Source organism: Sus scrofa, chromosome 17 (genome assembly GCF_054392235.1).
Source record: "Sus scrofa isolate SSC_HxYL_T2T_F1_AM1 chromosome 17, Sscrofa_HxYL_maternal_Yorkshire_Landrace_v2.0, whole genome shotgun sequence".
Taxonomy (NCBI): domain Eukaryota; kingdom Metazoa; phylum Chordata; class Mammalia; order Artiodactyla; family Suidae; genus Sus; species Sus scrofa.
The window spans coordinates 11,217,315-11,240,793 of record NC_139399.1 but is presented as its reverse complement, the minus strand read 5'-3'; the positions used below and the strand labels follow the sequence as shown (position 1 = coordinate 11,240,793).

The following is a 23,479-nucleotide window of genomic DNA, read 5'->3' as shown; positions in this document are numbered from 1 at the left end:
CTCTCATGCAAGGTTGACTGCACCTACCGTTGTCTTTTCTCTTAGAATAATACAGAATTAACTAAGTACTTCTTCAGACTAAAGATTGGTTTTGTCATTCTTTTTCTCTGAATTCTCATAACATGTAATTTCATAAATCATAGTGACATCATTCAACCATTGAGAAGCATTTGTCTTTGAGAAATTTCATAATTGTATTTTTTATATTTACTTCAGAACAGATATAATTTCAGACCTGAAGGTTTTGAGTTATAGTCCATGTAAGAAAAACCAAAAATTCCTAATGTAAATTACAAGCACTAGAAAAAAAAAAAGAGTTGATTGATTTTAAGTTTTAACAAAAACCTTATTAAGGTTAGCAGGCTAAGAGGGACTACGTAAAGAATATTAAAAATATTTGACCTTGTCAAGGCATTATGCTAAATTAATACAAATTATTATAATTTTTAATGTGTGGTTACTCTGCAGTGTTTGACCCCTGTGAATACTGATTGTTTCATAACAGGATAAGTTTTTAATCTTGAATAGCTTAAAATGTGCTGACATGAATTAAGAGGAGGTGGCAGTGGGTAAGACTGAAGAGGGCTGACAGCATAGGTTTCCTCTTTCTTCTGTAATCATATCCATTTAGTTTACTAGTCCAGGTAAGGGAGTTCGTTTTGAGAAATGCCCCTGTAAATAATTTGATGATGACAGGTTCATTTTCATACACAGGTATATTTCTTAAGCAGATGACCGATGGGGGGTAGAAGGTCTCTTTCCTCAGCTGCGTCTGTCTCTTTGGCCATTTGAAAGTTCCCCAGTGTGTACTTCTTTGAGATGAAAATGCAAATGTATGAGAATGGTATTGGCAAGTGGACCCAAAGACAAGTAATCAACTTCATGAGGGTCTAAGAAATATATGGAGGGATAATTAAAGGAACTGTGGTATTAACAATTGTGCAAAATAGAAGAATTTGGAGGGAGGAAGCTAGTATTTCTCTCCTAATCTGTTAAAGGCTGCCGTATGTAAGAGAGAACATGGCACACTAATTCTAGGTAGTTTCAAGGGCAGAAATAGGAACAATGGCTAGAAATCATAGGGTGTCCAATGTGAATAAACATATTAAGACATGTACGTGTAACTGGGTCACCTTGTTGTACAGTAGAAAATTGACAGAATACTATAAACCAGCTGTAGTGGAAAAAATAAAAATCATTATAAATGAAAAAAATCACCCCATAAAATACATATATTAAAACAATTTTACAATTTCAGTAGTCCAAAATGAAATGAACTGCTACAGGAGATAATGACACCTCTGTCAAAATGGCATACTTATGCATTGGTTGGAAACCTTGCTGAGGATAATGGAGGATATAAAATTAACATATATAATGTTGCATATGCTGGGCCCTATTTTAGTGCTTAACATATTATCAGTGCATTTAATCTTGACAAGAGTCTAGAAAAGGTGAATTCTACATCATTCCATTTTACATAAAACAAAGATAAATTTAAGTACCATATCCAAGATTCCACACATAATAGGTGTGGAGTTGTGTTTTGAACTTATGCAATTTGTCTTCAGTATCTATTCCCTTAACCATTGTACTGTATTGATGCTAAGAGTGGCCTATGTTACTACTGTTGGTATCAGTGGTATCCAAGTTTTTATCCGTTGTGTAGTATGATGGAATTGGGAAGAGGACCATTATGAATGGAAGGAAAAAGGAAGTGAGAAAAGGTCAAGGGTACTAAGTTTCTGCAAATACCACCTACAATGAGATTTCAAGGAAGGTTTAGCAGACCTCCCAAAGCAAACGTCCCATGATATTACAGGTTGATCATTGCTTCTAGAATAGAGTGGAAAATGACATCTCAGTTTTTCTCAGTTGATGGACTGTGAAGTAAAATCTAACACATAAAACTTGAAAGATACCTATTTTCAACATATTTCCTCACTGCTGTGTGGTTTTCCACACACTTGAGTATAATTTTAGGTCCCCCATCATCTGACCCTATTCTCATCTTCAAACACTTTGGTGACTTGGTTTTTCTCTCTTTCCTTCTCTTTGTGTATTCCCTATTCATCTGTTATCTCAGTTTAGCCTCTGTTCCTTTGCTTATATTATCTTCTTAGCCTAAAATAACCAAACCTTAATTCCCTTACAAGTGCCTGTTGAGTGTAAGCTCCTCTTGAAAGCTTTCCAAAGTTACCCACACCAATATTTCTATTCTAAATTATGGCATAAATATAGTTGGTAGGTTTAGTATTCTCTTAATTCATTCTTTCTATGTGGAATGCAAACATTTGTTATGTATACTTTAACAGCTGTAGTTCAGTATTAGTATTTTTGATATTTGGGGGAACTGTCAATGATTTACTTCTTTTAACTTTCTTTAGTTGCCTGATACAGTAAATTCTAGAGAGGTTAAGAGCAAGCAGTGTCATCTTGTAAGAAATTTCTTTAAAAAGTATTTAAAAGCTTATTACAATTAAAAAATAAAAGCTTATTAAAAATACATTCCCTGGTGTTCCTGTTGCTTGTCTGCTGGCTCTTAGCTTCATTCTAACCTTTCTTTGCTCTCCTTTGTATGGCAGCTGGAAGTAGGTAGAGTCATCTTTACATGCTCCCTTGCTGGCAGGTTCCAGAAAGATTTGGCCAATGGGAAGCATTAGCAGGAGATTGCAAGAGAGAGGAAGAAAGAAACGTTCTTTATTTTCTGTTTCTGTGGTGTCTCTGGTGGCAGCAGTGACAACATGGGAGGCTGTCTGTGGACTCCAGGAGCAACTTGAAGCAACTGGGTCATAAGCGTATCAACGGGGGTTTTGGGGACACCATGTTCCTGGGTTTTCCTCAAAACAGCTATGACGTTGATGTCTCTACATCAGCTGGAGGGCTGGCTCCTGAGTTTAGCCCAGGGTGAGAAAGAGAGCTCTAATTTCCAAGGAACTTCCTCCTCTATTCCTCCAGTATTTTCCCCTTCTTGGTTTTGCTTCTTTTACCCTCCCAACGATTTTGTTGGCAAGTTCCTGCATTATACCTCTGCATTACACTTGTATCATATCTGCATTACATCTGCATTACACCTCTGAAGTGGTTACTGCTTTTGTGACCAGGCACTGGTGGATGCACCTAGAAAAATTCTCCATCTGGTGCTGGGATCATTCCTACAGTATCCTCTCGAGAATCTATTCTCTGCTACAGTTCTCTCATTGAGGCTGGATACAATCAAGATAACACATGCTATCTCTGAATAGCCGTAATTAAAAAAAAAAGTTCTCTAGTACATTGACCTGAACTCTCTCTCATTATATTTTCTTCTCACTTTTGTTTTATGGATTTCAGAACACCCAACAATATTTAGTTGTTACCCATGTCTGAATTCTATACCTATTAGATTTAGATCAGTGATACAGACAAATGGGTAAATAATTATATATTCAAATAATGACAAACTCTGTGTAGAATGTGGGCTTAGATCTTTGGCTGTAGAAGCATGCTAATATTTGATCTATGGTGTGACATTTGCACAGCATATTTATTGTTGTTCATTTAGCAAATATACTCTGGAGCCCACTCAAGCAAATTTCTTAGTATGGGGATTGAGCCCAATGAAGCAAACAAACTAGTCCATAAAGTAGAGAAGGGGAAAGGCTGAGGTGAACATATGTGATTCCTTGTCCTAAACCCACCAGTTAGAGGAGTCAGTCCTCATTCTTCAGGGTGGAGTGAGCAGGGATCACGGAAAGAAACCAAGAGCCAGCCAAAGCCAAGTGAGAGTCTCTTTTGGGAAACAAGAATTGGAGAGATCAAGGCTCTCTTTGGCTTAAACTAGGCATGGTCAGCATTAAAATGGGAAGATCATGGAAGAGATAATAGATTAACCTTATCTTTCATTTAAATGTCAGGGTGATATTTTCAGTGAAGATCTTTTGTACATGGGTGCTAGAGAAGGCTCTTGGAACACTGGAAGTAGTCATAGTCAAAATATTTAACATGTAGTTTGTCATGGGTACTGACTGGTCTGAGTGGTACCCATGGCCACACCAAGATATACTGGTGAATCTTGTCAGTGGGCTCTGAGGAACTGAAGAAAGGTCAAGGTAGAAAGTGACAAGGAATCTAGAGTTACTAAAGTCATTCGCTGTGCTTACCGACACCTGGCCTAAGCATAACTCTGATTTTAGTTTTAGTAAATCACATAATCAAGAACTAGTTTTACTTGGAAATTTAAAAGATTGCACTCAGCTTTTAAATTATTTGGAAACATAGTCACTTTCCCATACATTCTAGAAATGACTTTTTATTTGATACTGTATTAAAAGTTTATTTAGTTCCTTAACTAACCGAAGTTTTGAGCAGATGTCTAAGCATATATATAATCTTCAGTACATACATGTTTAGTATTACTTTATTTTTAATATTTAAAATATTTTGTTATGGCATTCCCATTGTGGCTCAGTGGTAATGAACCCAACTAGTATCCATGAGGAGGTAGGTTAAATCCCTGGCCTTGGTTAGTGGGTTAAGGATTTGGCATTTCTGTGAGCTATGGTGCAGGTCACAGACACAGCTTGGATCCAGTATTGCTGTGGCTGCGGCATAGGCCAGCAGCTATAGCTGTTTCATCCCCTAGTCTGGGAACTTCCATATGCCATGGATGCAACCCTAAAAAGGAAAAAAATTTGTTATATGTTTTTATTACTTTTAATTTTGTATTATTTATATCATGTTGTAGAAATACTTGATACATTTTCAGTAACCTTACTTGGATTTGTCATTATTATAAATTCTCAATCCTTTTAAGGCATTTTTAATTGAGAGCCAAGCCATTAAAATAAATGTATATGGTCAATTTAAGTGTATGGTGCACATGACTGTGGCTATAAAAAATCTTTTTCTAAAATGATTTTTATAATTTTACTTATAATTTTATATTTTCAAATGCTGTCAAAACATGATTGCTTTCATAAGCAGAAAAATTTACATCAATTAAGATAGTTAAATTTTCAAGATCAAGACAATCTTGATTCATAAGATTACCTTTTTTTAAGGAATGATACATTTTTATTAAAATAAACCTGGAGAATTTTATACTAAGCATATTTTTCTTTGGTTGCACTTTTTGGAGAAATAGTACAAATGTATTCCCAGCTATTGTTAAAATATGTGTTTCCTTTAACTAAAAACTTATATTTATTATAAGTCAATGACAAAAACACAATGTTCTTCTAAGCCTATTGCTAACTAGATTTTGCTAAAGTGTAGCAACCTAATTTAGTATTATTGTATTTTCCTGCCCAGGAATCTAAATTAAGATAAATAAAAAGGCAACTGCTAGATTTTTAATTAGAGAAGTAAATAATAATAACATTATTTTCTTACTATATATATATGTATATATACACACATAATATACATATTTCAATTTTATAACATACAGTTGAAAGACATACAGTTTTGGATTTCACCACTCATTTGATATTTATTCATTTGAATTTCAGTATCTAATGATTTATTCATTTAAAGTTTTATACCATGATAATATATAATAGATAGTAATTTTTTAGACTATATTTTTAAAAAAACTAGAAATTGTGATCTTTTGTATTAAAAAATCTAACTTGCTAAGTTATGAGAACTGGAACTCCTTAAAAAACATGGAACAAAACCTCATTTTCCAGAAATTTTCATAAGATACTACAAATTTGTAACTGACACTTAACTGACTTAATTCAGATTGATGCAGTGTTAGTTCAGCTGTTCTCAGAACTGCACTTATGCTTCCTAGAAGTCATATTTTACAAGGATAAAACTGGCACATGGCACACCCATAGGTTTATTGTCTCCCGTGACTTGAATAGATGAAGTTTAAGCCCACACATCAGTGTCATAAGATAAAATGGTACATATGTATATAAATTTTCATCCTTTACCATTGGTTAACATTTAGGGTTTTGCTTAGTTTAGGACCTCTTACATCCTATGAGGTACCTACTATCATCATGTTCTACTTTTGTTAAGGGAGAAAGAAGGGGGTGGGTCAGGATGGCTTTGGAGAGTCCTGGTGCTTGTGTGGGTATTTGTCCAAAGCACACAACTCAAATTCTCTCCAAAGTTCACAGAACCCCCTAAAAAATAGTTGGGTAGTAATTCTATTTCTACCTACAGGAGCCAATACGTTTAGGAATATAGGCTTTGGCATCACATATGCAGTCACAGCCTTCATTTAGCACTTATGTGAATTTAGGTAGGTTAACATTCCTCTGTTTCATTTTCCTTAGTTTAAAACAGAAATTTTAATGGTCTTTAAGATATAGACAATAATACCTAAAAACATGTCATAGTAAGCATCTAACAATTATTACCGTTATCTATCAAATGTTGGATGATCGAAAGTGGACATTCAGAAATGATCATTGTTAAGAATTTATTCATCACTGTTAATGAGTTCAGCTTCTTTATGATCACTTGATTTTCTTTTTTTTACCAAAGTAAATTAACTATAATCACCTTTATGGTAGTTACGTACTCATTATTTCTGAAAGTATAATTGAGGCTATGCCTTTAAAAGAAGAAATAACACAGTCTTTATTGAATGAGGTTAAATAAAAGGGATCTCAAATTTTCCTTTCTATTCCTAATTCCAAAAATTAAATCGAGATACTGAAATTTAAAGTTAAGAAATATTTTTATATTCAAAAGTATTTAAATTATGTCCTGGAATAAAATGAGAGTTAGAAATAATGTGCCTTTGTGGTGATTAGAACACATTAAATATTTATTTATTTATTTATTTATTTATTTATTGTTGTTTCCCCAATAAATTTTTTTTTCTACTGTACAGCATGGTACCCAGTTACACACACATATACACATTCTATTTTCTCTTATTTTCATGCTCCATCATAAGTGACTAGACATAGTTCCCAGTGCTACACAGCAGGATCTCATTGCTAATCCATTCCAAAGGCAATAGTTTGCATCTATTAACCCCAAGCTACCAATCCACTGTATTCCCTCCCCTCCCCCTTGGCAACCACAAACTATTCTCCAAGTCCATGATTTTCTTTTCTGTGGAAAGGTTCATTTGTGCCATATATTAGATTCCAGATGTAAGTGCTATCATATGGTATTTGTCTTTCTCTTTCTGACTTACTTTACTCAGGATGAGGGTCTCTAATTCCATCCATGTTGCTGCAAATGATGTTATTCTGTTATTTTTTATGGCCAAGTAGTATTCCATTGTGTATATATACCACATCTTCCCAATCAAATCATCTGTTGATGGACATTTGGGTTGTTTCTATGTCTTGGCTATTGTGAATAGTGCTGCAATGAACACGCGGGTGTTTCTTTTTCAAGGGAAGTTTTGTCCAGATATATGCCCAAGAGTGGGATTGCTGGGTCATGTGGTAGTTCTATGCATAGATTTCTAAGGTACCTCCATACTGATCTCCATAGTGGCTGTACCAGCTTACATTCCCACCAGTGCAGGAGGGTTCCCTTTTCTCCATACCCCTCCAGCATTTGCTATTTGTGGACTTATTAATGATGGTCATCCTGACTGGTGTGAGTTGGTATCTCGTGGTAGTTTTGATTTGCATTTCTCTAATCAGTGATGTTGAGCATTGTTTCATATGCTTATTGGCCATCTGTACATCTTCCTTGGAAAAATGTCTATTCAGGTTTTTTGCCCATCTTTCAATTGAGTTGTTGGCTTTTTTGCTGTCGAGTTGTATAAATTGTTCGTATATTCTAGAGATTAAGCCCTTGTCAGTTACATCATTTGAAACTGTTTTCTCACATTCTGTAAGTTGTCTTTTTGTTTTCTTTTGGGTTTCATTTGCTGTGCAAAAGCTTATCAGTTTGATTAGGTCCCATTGGTTTATTTTTGCTTTTATTTCTGGTGCTTTGGGAGACTGGCCTGAGAAAACATTTGTAAGGTTGATGTCAGAGAATGTTTTGCCTATGTTCTCTTCTAGGAGTTTGATGATGGTATCTTGTCTTCTATTTAAGTATTTCAGCCATTTTGAGTTTATTTTTGTGCATGGTGTTAGGGTGTGTTCTAATTTCACTGCTTTGCATGCAGCTGTCCAGGTTTCCCAGCAATACTTGCTGAAAAGATTGTCTTTTTCCCATTTTATGTTCTCGCCTCCTTTGTCAAAGATTAATTGACCATCGGTGCCTGGGTTTATTTCTGGTTTCTGTATTCTGTTCCATTGGTCAGTATGTCTGTTTTGGTACCAGGACCACACTCTTTTGATGACTGTGGGTTTGTAATATTGCCTGAAGTCTGGGATAGTTGTGCCTCCTGCTTGGTTTTTGTTCTTCAGGATTGCTTTGGCAATTCTGGGTCTTTTGTGGTTCCGTATAAATTTTTGCATTGTTTGTTCTAGTTCTGCGAAAAATGTCATGGGTAATATGATAGGGATTGCATTGAATCTGGAGATTGCTTTGGGTAGTATGGCCATTTTTACAGTAGTAATTTTTTCAACCCAGAAGCATGGAATATCTTTCCAGTTCTTTACATCTTCCTTAATTTCCTTCATTAATGTTTTATAATTCTTGGCATATAATTGCTTTACCTCCTTGGTCAGGTTTATTCCCAGGTATTTGATTTTTTTGTGGCGCAATTTTAAAGGTATTGTATTTCTGTATTCACTTTCTAATATTTCAGTGTTAGTATATTGAAATGTAACTGATTTCTGAATATTAATCTTATATCCTGGTACTTTGCTAAACCTATTGATCAGTTCAAGTAGTTTTTGGGTTGAGTCCTTAGGGTTTTCTATATATATAGTATCATGTCATTTGCATACAGTGAGAGTTTTAACTCTTCTCTTCCTATTTGGATGCCTTTTGTTTTTTTCTTTTGTTTGTCTGATTGCTGTGGCTAGGACTTCCAGTACTATGTTGAATAACAGTGGTGACAGTGGGCATCCATGTCTTGTTCCAGATTTTAGTGGGAAGGTTTTCAGCTTTTCTCCATTGAGTATTATATTTGCTGTGGGTTTGTCATGGATGGCTCTGATTATATTAAGGTATGTTCCCTCTCTACCCACTTTGGTAAGAGTTTTGATCATGAATGGTTGTTGTACTTTGTCAAATGCTTTTTCTGCATCTGTTGAGATGATCATGTGGTTTTGGACTTTTTTGTGTAATGTGGTGTATGATGTTGATTGATTTGCCTGTGTTGAACCATCCTTGTGAACCTCAGATGAATCCCACCTGGTCATGGTGTATGATCTTTTTTATATATTGTTGGATTTTGTTGGCTAAAATTTTGTGGAGAATTTTTGCATCTATATTCATCAAAGATATTGGCCGATAGTTTTATTTTTTGGTGGTATCTTTGTCTGGTTTTGGAATTAGGGTGATGTTGGCATCATAGAATGACTTTGGGAGTGTTCCTTCTTCTTCAACCTTTTGAATAAGTTTACGGAGAATGGATATGAGGTCCTCTTTGCATGTTTGGTAGAATTTGCCTGTGAAGCTGTCTGGTCCTGGACTTTTATTTGTAGGGAGTGTTTTAATGACATCTTCAATTTCATTTCTAGTGATCGGTCTGTTCACTTGATCTATTTCTTCTTTTTTCAGTTTGGCAGGATATAAGTCTCTAGAAAGCTGTCCATTTCTTCCAGGTTTTCAAATTTGTTGGCATACAATTGTCGATAGTATTTTCTTATGGTTTTTTGTATTTCTGTAGTATCTGTTGTGACTTCTCCTTTTTATTTTCTTATTTTATTTGGGTTTTTTCTCTTCTCTTCTTGGTGAGTCTAGCCAGAGGTTTGTCAATTTTGTTTGCCTTTTCAAAAAACCAGCTCTTGGTTTCATTGATCTCTTCTATTGTTTTTTGAATCTCTATTTTATTGAGCTCCTCTTTGATCTTTATGATTTCCTTCCTTCTGCTGACTTTAGGTTTTGTTTGTTCTTCCTTTTGTAATTCATTTAGGTGTTAAATTGTTGATTTGAGATTTTTCGTCTTTTTTGAGGAAAGCCTGTATTGCTATGAATTTCCCTCTGAGGACTGCTTTTGTGGCATCCCAGAGATTTTGAGTCATTGTGTTTTCATTATCATTTGTCTCAAGGTGTCTTTAAATTTCCTTCTTGATTTCCTCATTGACTCATTGGTTTTTTAATAGCATGTTTTTTAGTCTCTGTGTAGTAAGTTCTTTCTCATTTCTTTTCCTGTGGTTGATTTCTTGTTTCATGCCATTGTGGTCAGAGAAGATACTTGAAATAATTTCTATATGCTTTAAGTTTGTTGAGGTTAGCTTTGTGGCCCAGTAGCAATCAATTCTTGAGAACATTCCATGGGCACTTGAGAAGAATGTATATTCTTATTTTTTTAGATGTAATGTCCTGAAAATATTGATTAAGTCTAACTTTACTATTGAGACCTTTAGGATCTATGTTGCCTTATTAATTTTCTGTCTAGAGGATCTGTCCATTTATGTGAGTGGGGTATTAAAGTCTCCTACTATGATTGTATTCCCATCAATTTCTCCTTTTACATCTGTTAGTATTTGTTGTATGTATCTGGGTACTCCTTTATTAGGGGTGTATAGATTGACAATTATAATATCCTCTTCTTGAATGTATCCTTTAAGCAGTAAATAGTGTCCTTCTTTGTCTTTCTTATGGCCTTCGCTTTAAAGTCTATTTTGTCTGATATGAGTATTGCAATTTCTGCTTTCCTGTCTTGTCCATTGACATGAAATATCTTTTCCCATCCCGTCACTTTCAGTCTATCCATGTCTTTGCCCTAAGGTGAGTTTCTTATAGACAGCAGATTGAAAGTTTTTGCTATTTACCCAATCTGCCACTCTGTGTGTTTTGACTGGAGCATTAAGCCCATTGAAATTTAAGGTGATTTTTGATAGATATGTATTTATTGCCATTTTAAACCTTGTTTTCCAGTTGATCCTGTGTTTCTCTTTTCTTCTTTTCTTTTTTGGTTGAATGGTTTTCATTTATTTTATACTTGAGTACTTTTCAGTTTTTGTGAATGTAATATTTGGTTTTGATTTGTGGTTGCCCTGTTTTTTAAACACATTAAGCCCTTCCTTTATCTGCTTGCTTTTGCCTGGTAGTCATATAGGCTCAAACACATCATTAAAATAAAAAAAAAGTATCTATATTTCCTTACTTTCCTTCCCCACATTGTGTGATTTTGATGTCTTTTTTTTTTTTAAACATCTTCATGTTTATATCTGTATGCTGGCTTATTTTAAGTAATTGCTTTCCAATTGTGTTTTCCTCCATCCTAATTCTTCTTTTTCTCTTTTCTATCTCTCTTTTTTTAACTTAAAGAAGCCCTTTCAGTATTTCTTTCAGAATGGGTTTAATATTGCTGTACTCTTTTAGCTTTTGTTTGTTGGAGAAATTCTTTATTTCCCCTCCTATTTTAAGTGATATTCTTGCTGGATAGCGTATTCTAGTTTGCAAAAATTTTTCCATTCAGCACTTTAAATATATCTTGCCACTCCCTTCTGGCCTGCAGTGTTTCTGTAGAGAAATCAGCTGATAGCCTTATGGGGGTTCCCTTATACTTAATGCTTTGCTTTTCTCTTGCTGCCTTTAGAATCCTCTTTATCTTTAACTTTTGCCATTTTTACTATAATATATCTTGGTGTGGGCCTGTTTGGGTTCAACTTGTTTGGGCCCTCTGTGCTTCCTATATCTTGATGTCAGTATCTTTTAGATTTGGAAAGTTTTCAGCCATAATTTCTTCAAATATATTTTCATTCCCCTTTTTTTATTTTCCTTCTGGAATTCCTATTATGCATAGTTTGGCCCACTTTATATTATCCCATAGATCTCTTATATTGCTTTCATGTTTTTCATTTGGTTTTCTGTCTGCTATCCTGACTGGGTGATTTCCATTATTTTATCTTCCACATCACTAATTTGTTCCTCTGCATTGTTCATTCTTCTCTTTATTGCCTTTAGCTCAGTTTGTATCTCTGCAAATGAATTTTCTAGTTTTTCTTGGCTCCTCCTTATATTTTCTAGTTCCTTTCTAAAGGAATCTGCATTACTGTTCATATCCTTTCTTAATTCCTTCAGTATTTTCACCATCTCCCTTTCGAACTCAGAGGTTTGTTTCATTGTTGACTGCTTTTGGTGAATCCTCCTGTTCCTTTAACTGGGATTGGTTTCTGAGTTCCTTCATGTTGCTTATGTTTTTCTTTTTCTGTGAATTTGAGGAAGCCAAACTGTAGACTTGTAAGGCTCCTTCTGTGTAAGAGCATCCCTTTGTATATTTTGGGGGGTGCTATTTATTTTTGGTGTGGGAGTTTGAATCTTCTCTGTCTCTTTCTTCAGTGTGAGTAGGCTGTTATTCCAAGGATGCTTAAGTGTGTTTTCAGGGAGAAGGAGGCAATGGGTAGGGCCAGCAGTCAGTACCTCGTCTTTGGGCTCCCAACAGTAGCAAGGACCTGTAGGAAGGTGGAACAGGCTACTCCTAGTTTCAGGGCCCTCGGAAGTGGTAATAAACTCTAGGCAGATCTTCAAGGTGACCTGAGAATTTGGCAGTAGCAACAGAAGGGTGTGTGAGTTCCCAGGGGAGTGAGAGCAACAGCAGCTTGTGTTTAATTGCAATGCCCTCCTCTGACGTGATTGGAATCACAGGTGGTGCCTGTTCAGGGACCCCTATTGGGAGCAGGCCATGACCATCTCTAGAGTCAGTGATAACTGTGGTGCTTCGCCCACACCACCTGTAGACCATGCATGAAGCAACCTGTCTCACTTAGCCCACATAGGGGGTGCTGTACAGGCTGCTCCTAGTTGCAGGATCCTGGGATGTGACAGAGATCGGGTGTGTGGATACTGCCTGGAATATCTGGCAGTGGCAGCAGCAGGGTGGGTGTGTTCTTGGGGATGCGAGAGTACTGACAGGTGGTATTCTGTCACAGTGTCCTCCTCTGTGGTGCCCTTTAGGTGGATGGGGCAAGTGATTTTTGTTCAGGTGTCTCCAATGGCAGTGGGCCACGCCCACCTCTGGAATCAAGGATAACTGCAGTGGTTTGCCCCTGCCACCTACAGACCTCACAAGAAGCACCTTGTTCCACTCAGCCCACACAGAAGGTGCTGCACCAACTGCTCCTAATTATAGAGTCTTGGGAAGGGACAGGAACCAAGTGTCCGAGCACTATCCAGAGGGTTTGGCAGTAGCAGCTGTAGGGTGGGTGTCCTCCCAGGGGAGTGAAGGCAACAAAATATGGTTCTTGGTTGCAATGCCCTCTTTTTTTCTTTTTCCCAACCCTGGAGGTGACTGGGGTCTCAGGTAGAGCCCACTTACAAGCCCCCAGTGGCAAGTCATGCCTCCTTCTGGCCCCTGAGATGACTGCCAAAGTCTGTCCCTGTCACCTATAGATCGTGCAAGAGGCACCATGTCACACATAGCCCCCTTATGCCCTTAGCCCACACAATAGGTGCCTGGCCACTGGTAGCCTGCACAAGAAGCGGCTAGTCTCCCCTAAATGAGCAAGAGGCTTCTCGAAGTCAGTAGCCTCCACAGAGCCACCCTGCCCTTTAAGCCTGCGGGCATGAACACCCTTCGGCGCAGGGAGTTTCCTATGGCGGCCTGCCCCTCTTCTTTTTCCCTCCCCAACAATGACGCTTTGCCTCTCCTGCCAGTCCGGAACTTCTCCTGTGTTCCCTCTGCCATGGCATTCCCCTTCTTAGCCCGTGGTGCACTGATCTTTAGCCCCTTATGCCATCCCCAGTTCTCTCCCTGGGACTGACCTCCGGAGCCTAAGTCTCAGTGCCCAGCCCCCACCCAAGCATCTCAGGCTGTGGTGTCCAGGCCAGTGGTTCAGATGATCTGTGTGGCTCTTGCTCTGCTTTGCTGTTCTCAGTCCAGTTGCTGCGTTTTGCTCAGCAATTTTGAGGTCTCGCAGTTCTCACTCTGTTTTGCTGTTCTCAGTCCAGATGCTGTGCTTTTCTTGGTGACTTTGAGGCCAGTTAGGTGGCTTCCCAGGAGGTGGGTTCCTTTTCTCCTCCACGGCTCCCTCTTGGGAATGCTAGTCCCATCCTGATTCCTTTTCTCTCTCTTTTTTTCTTTTGTTTTACCCACTTATGTCAAGAGTTTCTTGCCCCTTTTGAAGGTTTAAGTTCTGCCAGCATTCAGTTGATGTTCTGTGCAAGTAGTTTTACATGTAGATATGTTTTTTGGATGTGTTTCTGGGAGAAGGTGTGTGCCTTCTCCTACTCCTCCACCACCTTACTCCTCCTCTAAATAATCCTTCATTTAGATGCCAAATTGTACTGACATGTCATAACTCTTTGAAAATGAATAGGTTGGATATTTTTATGCTACTGAGATTATAGCATGCTTGAATATTACTCTAAATCCAGATTGCAAGATGTCTGGGATTAAATCATGTCCCTCCCAAAAGATATGTTGGAGTCCTAACCTTGAAAGTCTCTTTTGCCCAGGTAAAACAACATATTCATTGACTGGGGATTAGGCTGTTGACAATTCTGGAGGGACGTTAGTTAGGCTGTTGGACCAATAGATATTGTGTTAGTAAAATATGGTGCTCTAAATATCTGATCTTAAAAGAAACTTTTGAAACTGTTCCTACAGAAACATCTGGGAAAAAAAGCATAGCTTTAATACAGTTAAATTTTCATTTATTCAGAAAATATTTATTAAATACCTGTTGTGTTCCAAGCACTTTTTAGATTTCTCCCTCATGGAGCTTATATTAGTTGAGGAGGGAGGCTATCATAAGTAAAGATATAAATAAATGCTGTAGTTTTAGTTCCTGAGACGTACCATATGAGAGGAAATAAATTTGCGTGAAGAAACTTGCAAGGATGGATTCTTGTTCTGGATGGGACATTTCTCTGTCGAAAGTGACATTTGTACAGTCGTGAATTAAATGAGGGAGAAAGAAGAGTGAAACTGAGTATATATTTTTCTGGGGAGGAAAATTTACAGTAGGCCATTGTATTAAAGACATACTGTTCTTAGTGAATACTAATTCATTATACCTTAATAAACATAAGAAATTTCTCTTAATCAGTTGTCATGCAAAATATAACTTGAGATCTTAGATCCTGACACAAAATAACAAATGATGCTCTCTCATATGTGTCATGTAGCCACAGAATCACGTAAGGCATATGTCCTTAGATAGCGTCAATTCTGTAATCTTCAAAAGGCTTAGGCTGCAGGGTCATTAAATTCTCTTATCATTGAGGTAGGGATCAGATGCATGTGGCCAAAACTAAAAAAAAAAAAAAAAAAAAATCTACCACCATCTCCATCTTTATATAAATAATTAGATGTGTGTGTGTGCATATACATATGTATGTATATAATTTATGTATCTAGAAGGATAGGTTGTATATGAAGAGGGAAATTTAATTATATATGCAAATTTGTGCTTTTATTATTCAGCAGGTGATTGACACATGGGGTAATAGATATTATAAAATTTAATGTTCATCTGGTTTGATACAGAGACACTCAAACAAACCAACACTTTAAATGACATATCATTTTGGAAAGTAAAAATTATCAAAAGGCCTGAGTTCATTTTCTCCCTTTATCAGTTGAAGGAAATGCAACCTGGTCAAATCACCTGGAAACACACTAATATTTGCTGATGGAAGAGTTGCTAACTTTGATTTGATTTTAGAAGAATATATTTGGTTTTTCTAGCTTTACTGATGATGAGCAAATTTGAAATCTGTGGATTTATTGAATTTGTCATGCATTTTATTGGTATCAGAGCAGAAAATGGAGTTGATTGATATTCACAGAATAATACCCCCCACAAATGATGCCCACGTGCTAATCCGTAGAACCTATGATTATGTCACCTTAGTGACCATGAGGAATTATGGTGCCGGATAGCATTAAAGTTCCTAATCAGCTGACCTTAAAATAGGGAGATAATCCTGGATTACCTGCATATACTCAGTATAATCACAAGGACATTTAAAAGTGGAAGAGCGAGGCAGGAAAGTGAGAGTAATACAATATGAGAAGGATTCAATCCACTGTTTCTTGGTTTTGAAGACATAGGAAGGAGCCCACAAGTCAAGCAATACTGTTGACCTCTAGAACTGGGAAAAAGCAAGGACAGGGGTGTTTCCTTAGAGGCTCTAGAAGGGAATGCAGCCCTATTAAACTTCAATTTTATCCCAGTGAGATTCCCCCCACCCTGAGTTAAAATCTACAGAACTGTAAGAAAATACATTTGTGCTATTTTAAGCCCTTAAGTTTGTGGTGATTTGTTATAGCGTCCACAGAAATGAATATAATATTTCATGATTGAAATGATTTACCTTGTGTGATGATACATACAGCCCTTAGAGAGCTCATTTGCTAAATCAGGTTTAGCCAGCGTATGTCCTGATGCAGCAAAGAAACACCTTGTGAGTTATCTTGAATTAAATGAGGGAGAAAGAAGAGTAATCCATTATTTTTTGCTTCATCTCTGCCTCATGGATACTTGTATACTTGAAACCAGGTGTTAAGTGTTATACTGTCTAAAATCTCTTATTCCTGTGAGCCTGATTTGGCAAAGCACTTTGAGTTTTCTGGTCGCCTAATTTTTTTTCCTAAATGAAACCATCAATGATGTATTATTTTTTAATTCACTGGATGTTTTTTTAGCTGATACCCTATCTCAGTACAGATTAGATAGCATGTTTATGTATAATGAATGAAATAATAATATCAAAGAATTTGCAATTACTTGAATCATCTCAATTACAACTGAATAGATATCAGAACATCTTTTGAAGAAGCTTGTCTTCCCTCTGCACAAGATGAGGGTCAAAAGTATCTATGCTGACAAGATAATCCAACAAAAATTTTCCTACCTATACAGTAATGTTGGGAGACTTTCAGTCCTATTACTGAAAAAAAGTAAAATGTATCAGTTCCGGAAATTCTAAACAGAAAAGAAAATGCTAAGATAAGTTGCTTTGTTCTTTGTGAGCCTAAGGGAATTTCATACCTGGCATATATAGTCTTTAAGAGCTGTTTGTTGAGAGTGATTGAGTCATCACAGAAGCCAGATAGAGAAAAGAATTAAGTCTGATGCATCATGCTTTGCTTCTTTCCCCTCTAGTGATGAAGCAAGAATAACGCCATCCTAATAAGGTAAAAAGTCCAAAGCTATCAAGAATAAACAAACATTTGATCTAGATCATTACTATAATGGGAAAATTAGAAAAGCTAGTTTAGATATTGCTATTGTACTTTAGTAGGTAACTATTCCTTCAGTTTTTAGAAGTGTTACTTTATGTGATGGCTTCAAACACAATCAGTACAAAAGTCTAGGTTGAAATAGCAGGGCGGGCAAAAATAAAAATAAACATTAATCTCTGATTTGAGGAAATTAAACTTGTCTAAGAGTCCTGATCCTGACAATGATCAGAGATTAATATCTGATTAAATTTCTGTAGACTAGAACTGAAAACTACTTAATTACCTGAAATTATTGATCCTTATATATTATTACTTAATGTATGTAATGACTATCTAAAAACAGAAGTAAAATTTCAGAACTCTGCCAAATTTTATTATATCACCTCAGAGTTCTATTATTTTACTGCCTATTATTCTTTTTTTAAAAAATTATAGTTGATTTATAATGCTCAGTTTCTGCTGTACAGCAACATTGTCTTTTATTCTTATTGTTCCTGTTTCACTTGGAAAATAAAATCCACAATAAATTGAATATGCTCTTCAAAAGGCACTTTGATGTGAGGATGATAATAATAAAAATAATGATGGCTAACACTTATTACATTCCTTCTGTATATGTCAGACACTGCATACATGCATTATCTCATTTACATCTTCCAACAGCATATTGAGGTTGGTCTTTTATAGCCCTTATTTATGTGAGGAAATTAAGGTCAAGAAAGATTAGGTTACTTGTCTTGATAATACATGTGGTACCTAAAAAACCTCAAATTGGATGCCTATGACAGTGTGTGCATTTAACAACAACCTAGATAACTTCTTACTGTTGCTTCCTCCCTTATTTACCTGTTCTGTCCTTCTGAAAAAATGTCAGTTCATTTAATACTCAGATTAAAGGTCATTACCTATCAGAATAATTCTCTGACTATTCTAGGCATAGTCCAATGTAGCATCCTTTAGCTAAACTATAGAGAGCATGAAAAAGGTGTTTAATTTTAAGCTTTTCTATAGCTGAGAGTATTCGATAGCAGAAGGTCCTTCATGAACAGATAAGTACAGGATTACTGATAATATGCAATTTACGATCAGAATGGGAACAGCCAAAAACATTACTTAACAAAAGAACATTGAACACTTTTAATAATTTCAAGGGATTTGCAGGCATCCAAATGGATGCGGAAACACAATGAATGTCCAGATAGTTAGATCTGATTACTGAACTTACTCATTGTCCTGACTCTATTGAGAATTTCCCAATTTAAACCTCGCTTCATTTTTTCTTCACTTTCAATGTGTTAATTCGAATAGCTGCTTCTCCCGCCGCCTTTCTTTCTCCCTCTATTCCCATCCCTCCCCTTCTCTCTTTCTTCATGACTCTTCCTTCTCAGAGGTCACTAACAATTTGCTTTCTAAGCAAATTGTTAAAAGATTAAATTTGACTTCAGCGTATTCTTCTCCCATAGCCTGTACTAAATAACATATTGCCCTTGCAGTTCACTCTAGCTACCAGTAAAATGTCAAGGTTGAAAGTATAAACTAATTAATGTAATTAACTTATAGGTGTCAGAAGAGTCCTGGGAAGTCATTTTCATCAAGATTGTAATGGAGTCGTTGGGATGATTTCCAGCAATGGCCAGCAGTGAGCACCCCAAGCAAGCCTGGTGAGTATGCCTGGCTCTCAGATCAATTTCAATTTCAGGAAATTTTAAATACTTTAAGTTATGTTAATCTATAAAATAATCCAATGCTAATTAAAATAAGGTGAAAATATATTGTATGTGCAAGCATGACATTTTTGTGAGCAGGAAGGTACCCATCATTCTTGAAGGACTGTATTTTCCTGACACATGGTTATTCAGGTGCCTGCCCTGAGAGAGCTGCAGGACATCAGTGAAGTCTGAGTGCTGTTGTCACATCCAAACCGTGAATAATTAGATAGAGCAGTCTGCAAAAGTCAGCATCTGATGAACTAGGTCCGTTTCCCTGACTATTCTGGGACCAATTGCGGTTCAGGACAGTGTGGGGCTGTTGATAATGATTGTGGTTACTCTTACTGACAAGTGATAGCCTTCTGTGTAGAGTTCTAACCAGTCCCTAGTGTACATTCTGCATTTCCAGCAAGAAACGTTTATTACTGCAGATATGCTCACAAATAGCTCAGTACTCTTCACAGATACCTTCTTCTGTGCCTCCTATTTCCTAACTTGAAATGATAACCTTTGGGAATCCTTCTATTCCTTTAGATTATGAAGTGATGTCAAAGGCAGAACATGATGTCCTCAGAAGGAAATCTGAGAAACTTGAAATAACTGACATTTTGTGACAACCTGACCCATTACTGAGGATCTAAACAAGACCTCACAAGTATCTCTAACAACTTATTCATTATTATTAAAAATTGTGAACAACTTTCCTGAATTTGATTCTCCAGAATTAAGTCACTCTGATTTCTTTCTTCAAAATCTTTTAACCCAATCATCAAAGCCATTCACATACCCAGTTAGAAAGCTATGATATTAACTAAGAATAAGACCAGAGTTTGAGTGAAAGGATTGCATATTATTACCATTATGCACTAACTTCATCACCCAGTTGTAGTAACACCTGGAACAACAAGGAAATTGTTATTTAGAACTGAAACAAATACTCAGTTGCTTGCTGGAATTCAGTTCCTTAAACTGAGGCTTGATATTTGTAGTTTCCTAAAATGATTTTAGACGAAACTTCCTTCAAGGGCATTTCAGCTTAGCATAATGCTATTTTTAAGAATAGACATGGAGAATATTATACAATAGTGACAATATGGAAATTGTGGCTTTTGAAACCAGTTCCATGTAAACATAAAAAATAGATTCTGATAAATATATATATATATATATATATATACACATACACATACATATATATAATATATATTTATTACACACACGAGAATCTATTCTCTCTATATTATATATCTTTTATATATATATAGTATCAAATCATGTAACTGAACACGTGGTTCAGCAAATACTAGAAAATGGGAAAAATAGCAAAATCAATTTTTAAAAATTTTAGGTTATTTATTAGTCTCCTGGAGCTGCTGTAACCAGGAAGTTACAGCAGCTCCAGCATGGCTTAGGTTGTGTGAAATTTTTCTCATTCTTCTGGAAGCCTGCAGAGCAGTTGTTGACAGGGCCATGCTCCCTCTGAGGCCTGTAGAAGGTGGCCCTTCTCCAGCATCCTCAGCTGTTGCAGCACCAGTGTCCTCACCTGGGGCAGCAAAGCTCTAGTCCTCATGCGGCCTCTCCTTCATCTCTTCCCAGAGTATTGCCTTTGTGCTTGTTGGTCTCTGTGTCCAAATCCCTGCTTTTTGTAAAGGATGCCAGTCATTTGGATTAAGATCCACTCTAATGACCTCTTTTACTCTTCATTACCTCTGTATAGATATCCTTTTCAAATAAGGTCACATTTTGAGGGACTTGCAAGTTAAGACTAAAGCATATAATTTTTTTTTAGGAGGGATACAACTTAATTTATAGGTAGTTACAAATATTTTTTATTTTAATTTGGAAAATTTCCAGGATTTATTCTTAGAAGCCTGTGAATTTTACCATTTGGTGAAACAACACTATCAAGTTCCATCGATACAATATTTCTGCTTTTTGTGAAATAGTGGAATTCCTTCTGATCATAGCTTAAAGATTTATTTTACTTAGCTTTGTTCCACAGATTAGGTTTGAAGCAAAATAGAATCATGTGATGATGATGGAGTACAATTCAGTTATAACAGTTGTTTTTTTGGAAGTCTGTGCTGAAAGCAAGGTGAATAAATTATTTTTGTGTCAGAATTTTGCTCAAAATAAATTGCTGTTTTCCACATGACATTGTTTTTCAAATCCTTTCACAAACCAGTATTTTCCTTTCTCCTTGAGTATCTAGTGTGCTATTCCAGATAGATTTCTGGATGGTGGTGCACATAGTATGTTTGATTTATCACAAGTTTGGTTGCATGTGGAACATGATCTTTATCCTTTCTTTGCCTGTGAAGCATAGCACTGAATGTGGGAATTAGAAGTTTTTCAGGTGTTGTTGTCTAAGAACTAGTGCCATATCACTAAGTAGGGAAGTGTTAGGAAATCCAAAAGAATAGCTTGAACTTTATATTGCAGTGAACTTAGCACATGCCTTTATTGAGAAATAAATAAGGTATTTTAAAAAAATGTCTTCCTGGTTTTCTAGTGAAAGATAGTGTCACAATTTAGGTGGCAGACACTATGATGGCATTTACCATGTAGTATGTTTATTAAGGAGTCCTCTTGGGATCAGCACTTGAAAGATTTGGTAGAGAAGTCAAGACTGGGCAGAGAAAAAATTTCAAATGTGATGCAGATCCAGGAGAGTCTTGGTTAACCCCATGGAAAGCTCTAGAGGTAGACTGGTCCTGAGCCGCCAGGACAAAGTAATCTCTCAGAGCCATTGGCAGAAATGACACCTCCTTGGGGAGACAGCCTTCTCCAGCTAAAGGGATCCCTGAAGGAGCTGATCATTGTATTAACCAGCACTTTATGTTTGTCTTTGCTATAGCGAGAGAAAATATGGCAGGCAAGACTGGGTACTATTCCTATATTCCTAACATTGTCCTCAAATTCTCCATAAAGCAAACCATAGCTTGGGCTCAGAAAGTTCAAATCTATCTTTATTGGTTAATATTTCCACTTGAATGTGCACCATGCCTTTCCAAAAATTAAGTAAATAGTAAACTTTCAGTTTTGCCAGCAGAATAATTCTGAATTGTGCTAAACTAAGACTGGAAGAATACAACTTGTTTGCTGACAATAAGGGCAGCGAATTTTAGGGAAAATAGATCTGTTTTAACTGAGCAATCACATCCTTGATGGAGAAGTATTCAAGAGAGTACAGGAATATGACAGTACTATCAGCCATCATTTTTCCTCTTACCTTTGTCTATAAAAACATAAGAATAAATCTGGTCAGTTGTAACTATATATTGCTAATACATAATGTCTGCTTAGTGTTGATCCTTTTCCATTCTGAGGTTCAGTTAAATTTGCTTTATAATAGTTCCTGAACTATTCCAAATTTTTCCATTCCAATCAAGTTAGTAAAAATGCCTGTTTGGATTATTGAAATAGGTTTCCCTACATCTCCTACTCAAAATCAAAACAATCAGTTTAATTTTCCAAATATGCAGTTGTGTTTGAATTACATTCCCACTCAAAAAACTCTGTCTATCTCCGTGCTTATAAAATTAAGTATGACTTCCTCTTGTATGCAAGGTCATTGGTAAGGTTGTGTCAGTCCACATTTAAGCTCTACACTTACACTGCTCTTGCTGATGGCTCATATTTACTTCTAAACTCCATGAACCAAATCAAATGAAGCATAATTGAACTCCGGGGTCTTCAATTGCAGGCCCAAATGCTGATATGTACCCTCTTCCCCTCTCCCATTTTGACAGATAGGTTAATTAACTACATTTTTAGCAGTTCCCTTAACTCCAGTGTTCTAAAAGTTTTACAAAAATAATGACTTTTATTATATGTCTTCCTAATTTAATATTTCCTTCTTTCCTCCCTTTCTTTCTTTCCTTTTCTTCATGTTATACAAGCCATTCTTTTCTTGAGGACCTCTTTCAAGTTTGCAAACTTATCCCCAGAATATGAAGAACAATATTAAACAGTGTATTCCAAGGTGGATTTGATTTATAAATCCCACAGTTGTGACTCTATGCACTTGACATGATTTCCTATAAATTATTTTTCTTGCTTTTAAAAATAATACAACATCTTTATGGATGGATGTTCAAAAAACACACCTGCATTTATTTCACAATTTAAATTTTAGGTTCTTTTTTTAGTATACCAGTCTGAGATACTCACTATACTTCACCATTCTTTCATCTGAGCAGACCATGCAGATGAAAGATGCATTCTTCCATCTTGTGCATAAATATAATCTTCCAATATGTTTGTGTTTGGAAATTCTAATTATGTTATTTAATCTTTGCTTTTCAAAAGAGCTTAATTGGTTTTTAGAAAACTGAGCTGATAATTAGGGAATTTGGGGAGGGCAGTAAGTTTCCCAATGATACAACATAAAAAAAGATGCGAACAATTAAGAAATTTATTTTTAAATAATTATGATAGTGAGTTTCAATATAACAGTGAAGAAGAATACAGAGCAAATGTGAAAGAAACAATAGTCAAATATAAACTATTAAATAAAACTTTCCTCAGGCAACAACAACAAAAAGACAAGAAGAAGGATAAGGAAAAAACCTAGAAGTACCCCAGTAGAGGAGCTAAGAGG

General features: G+C 36.2%; 1 long non-coding RNA gene across 1 annotated transcript in view; it reads left to right on the top strand.

The window, feature by feature from the left end:
* Window positions 1-23,479, top strand: part of LOC146395131 (uncharacterized) — a 403,482-nt gene that overhangs the window by 174,521 nt on the left and 205,482 nt on the right. The window contains exon 5 of the long non-coding RNA XR_014831860.1: window positions 18,728-18,828. This is a non-coding gene — a long non-coding RNA (uncharacterized LOC146395131). The remainder of the gene's footprint in view (window positions 1-18,727; window positions 18,829-23,479) is intronic.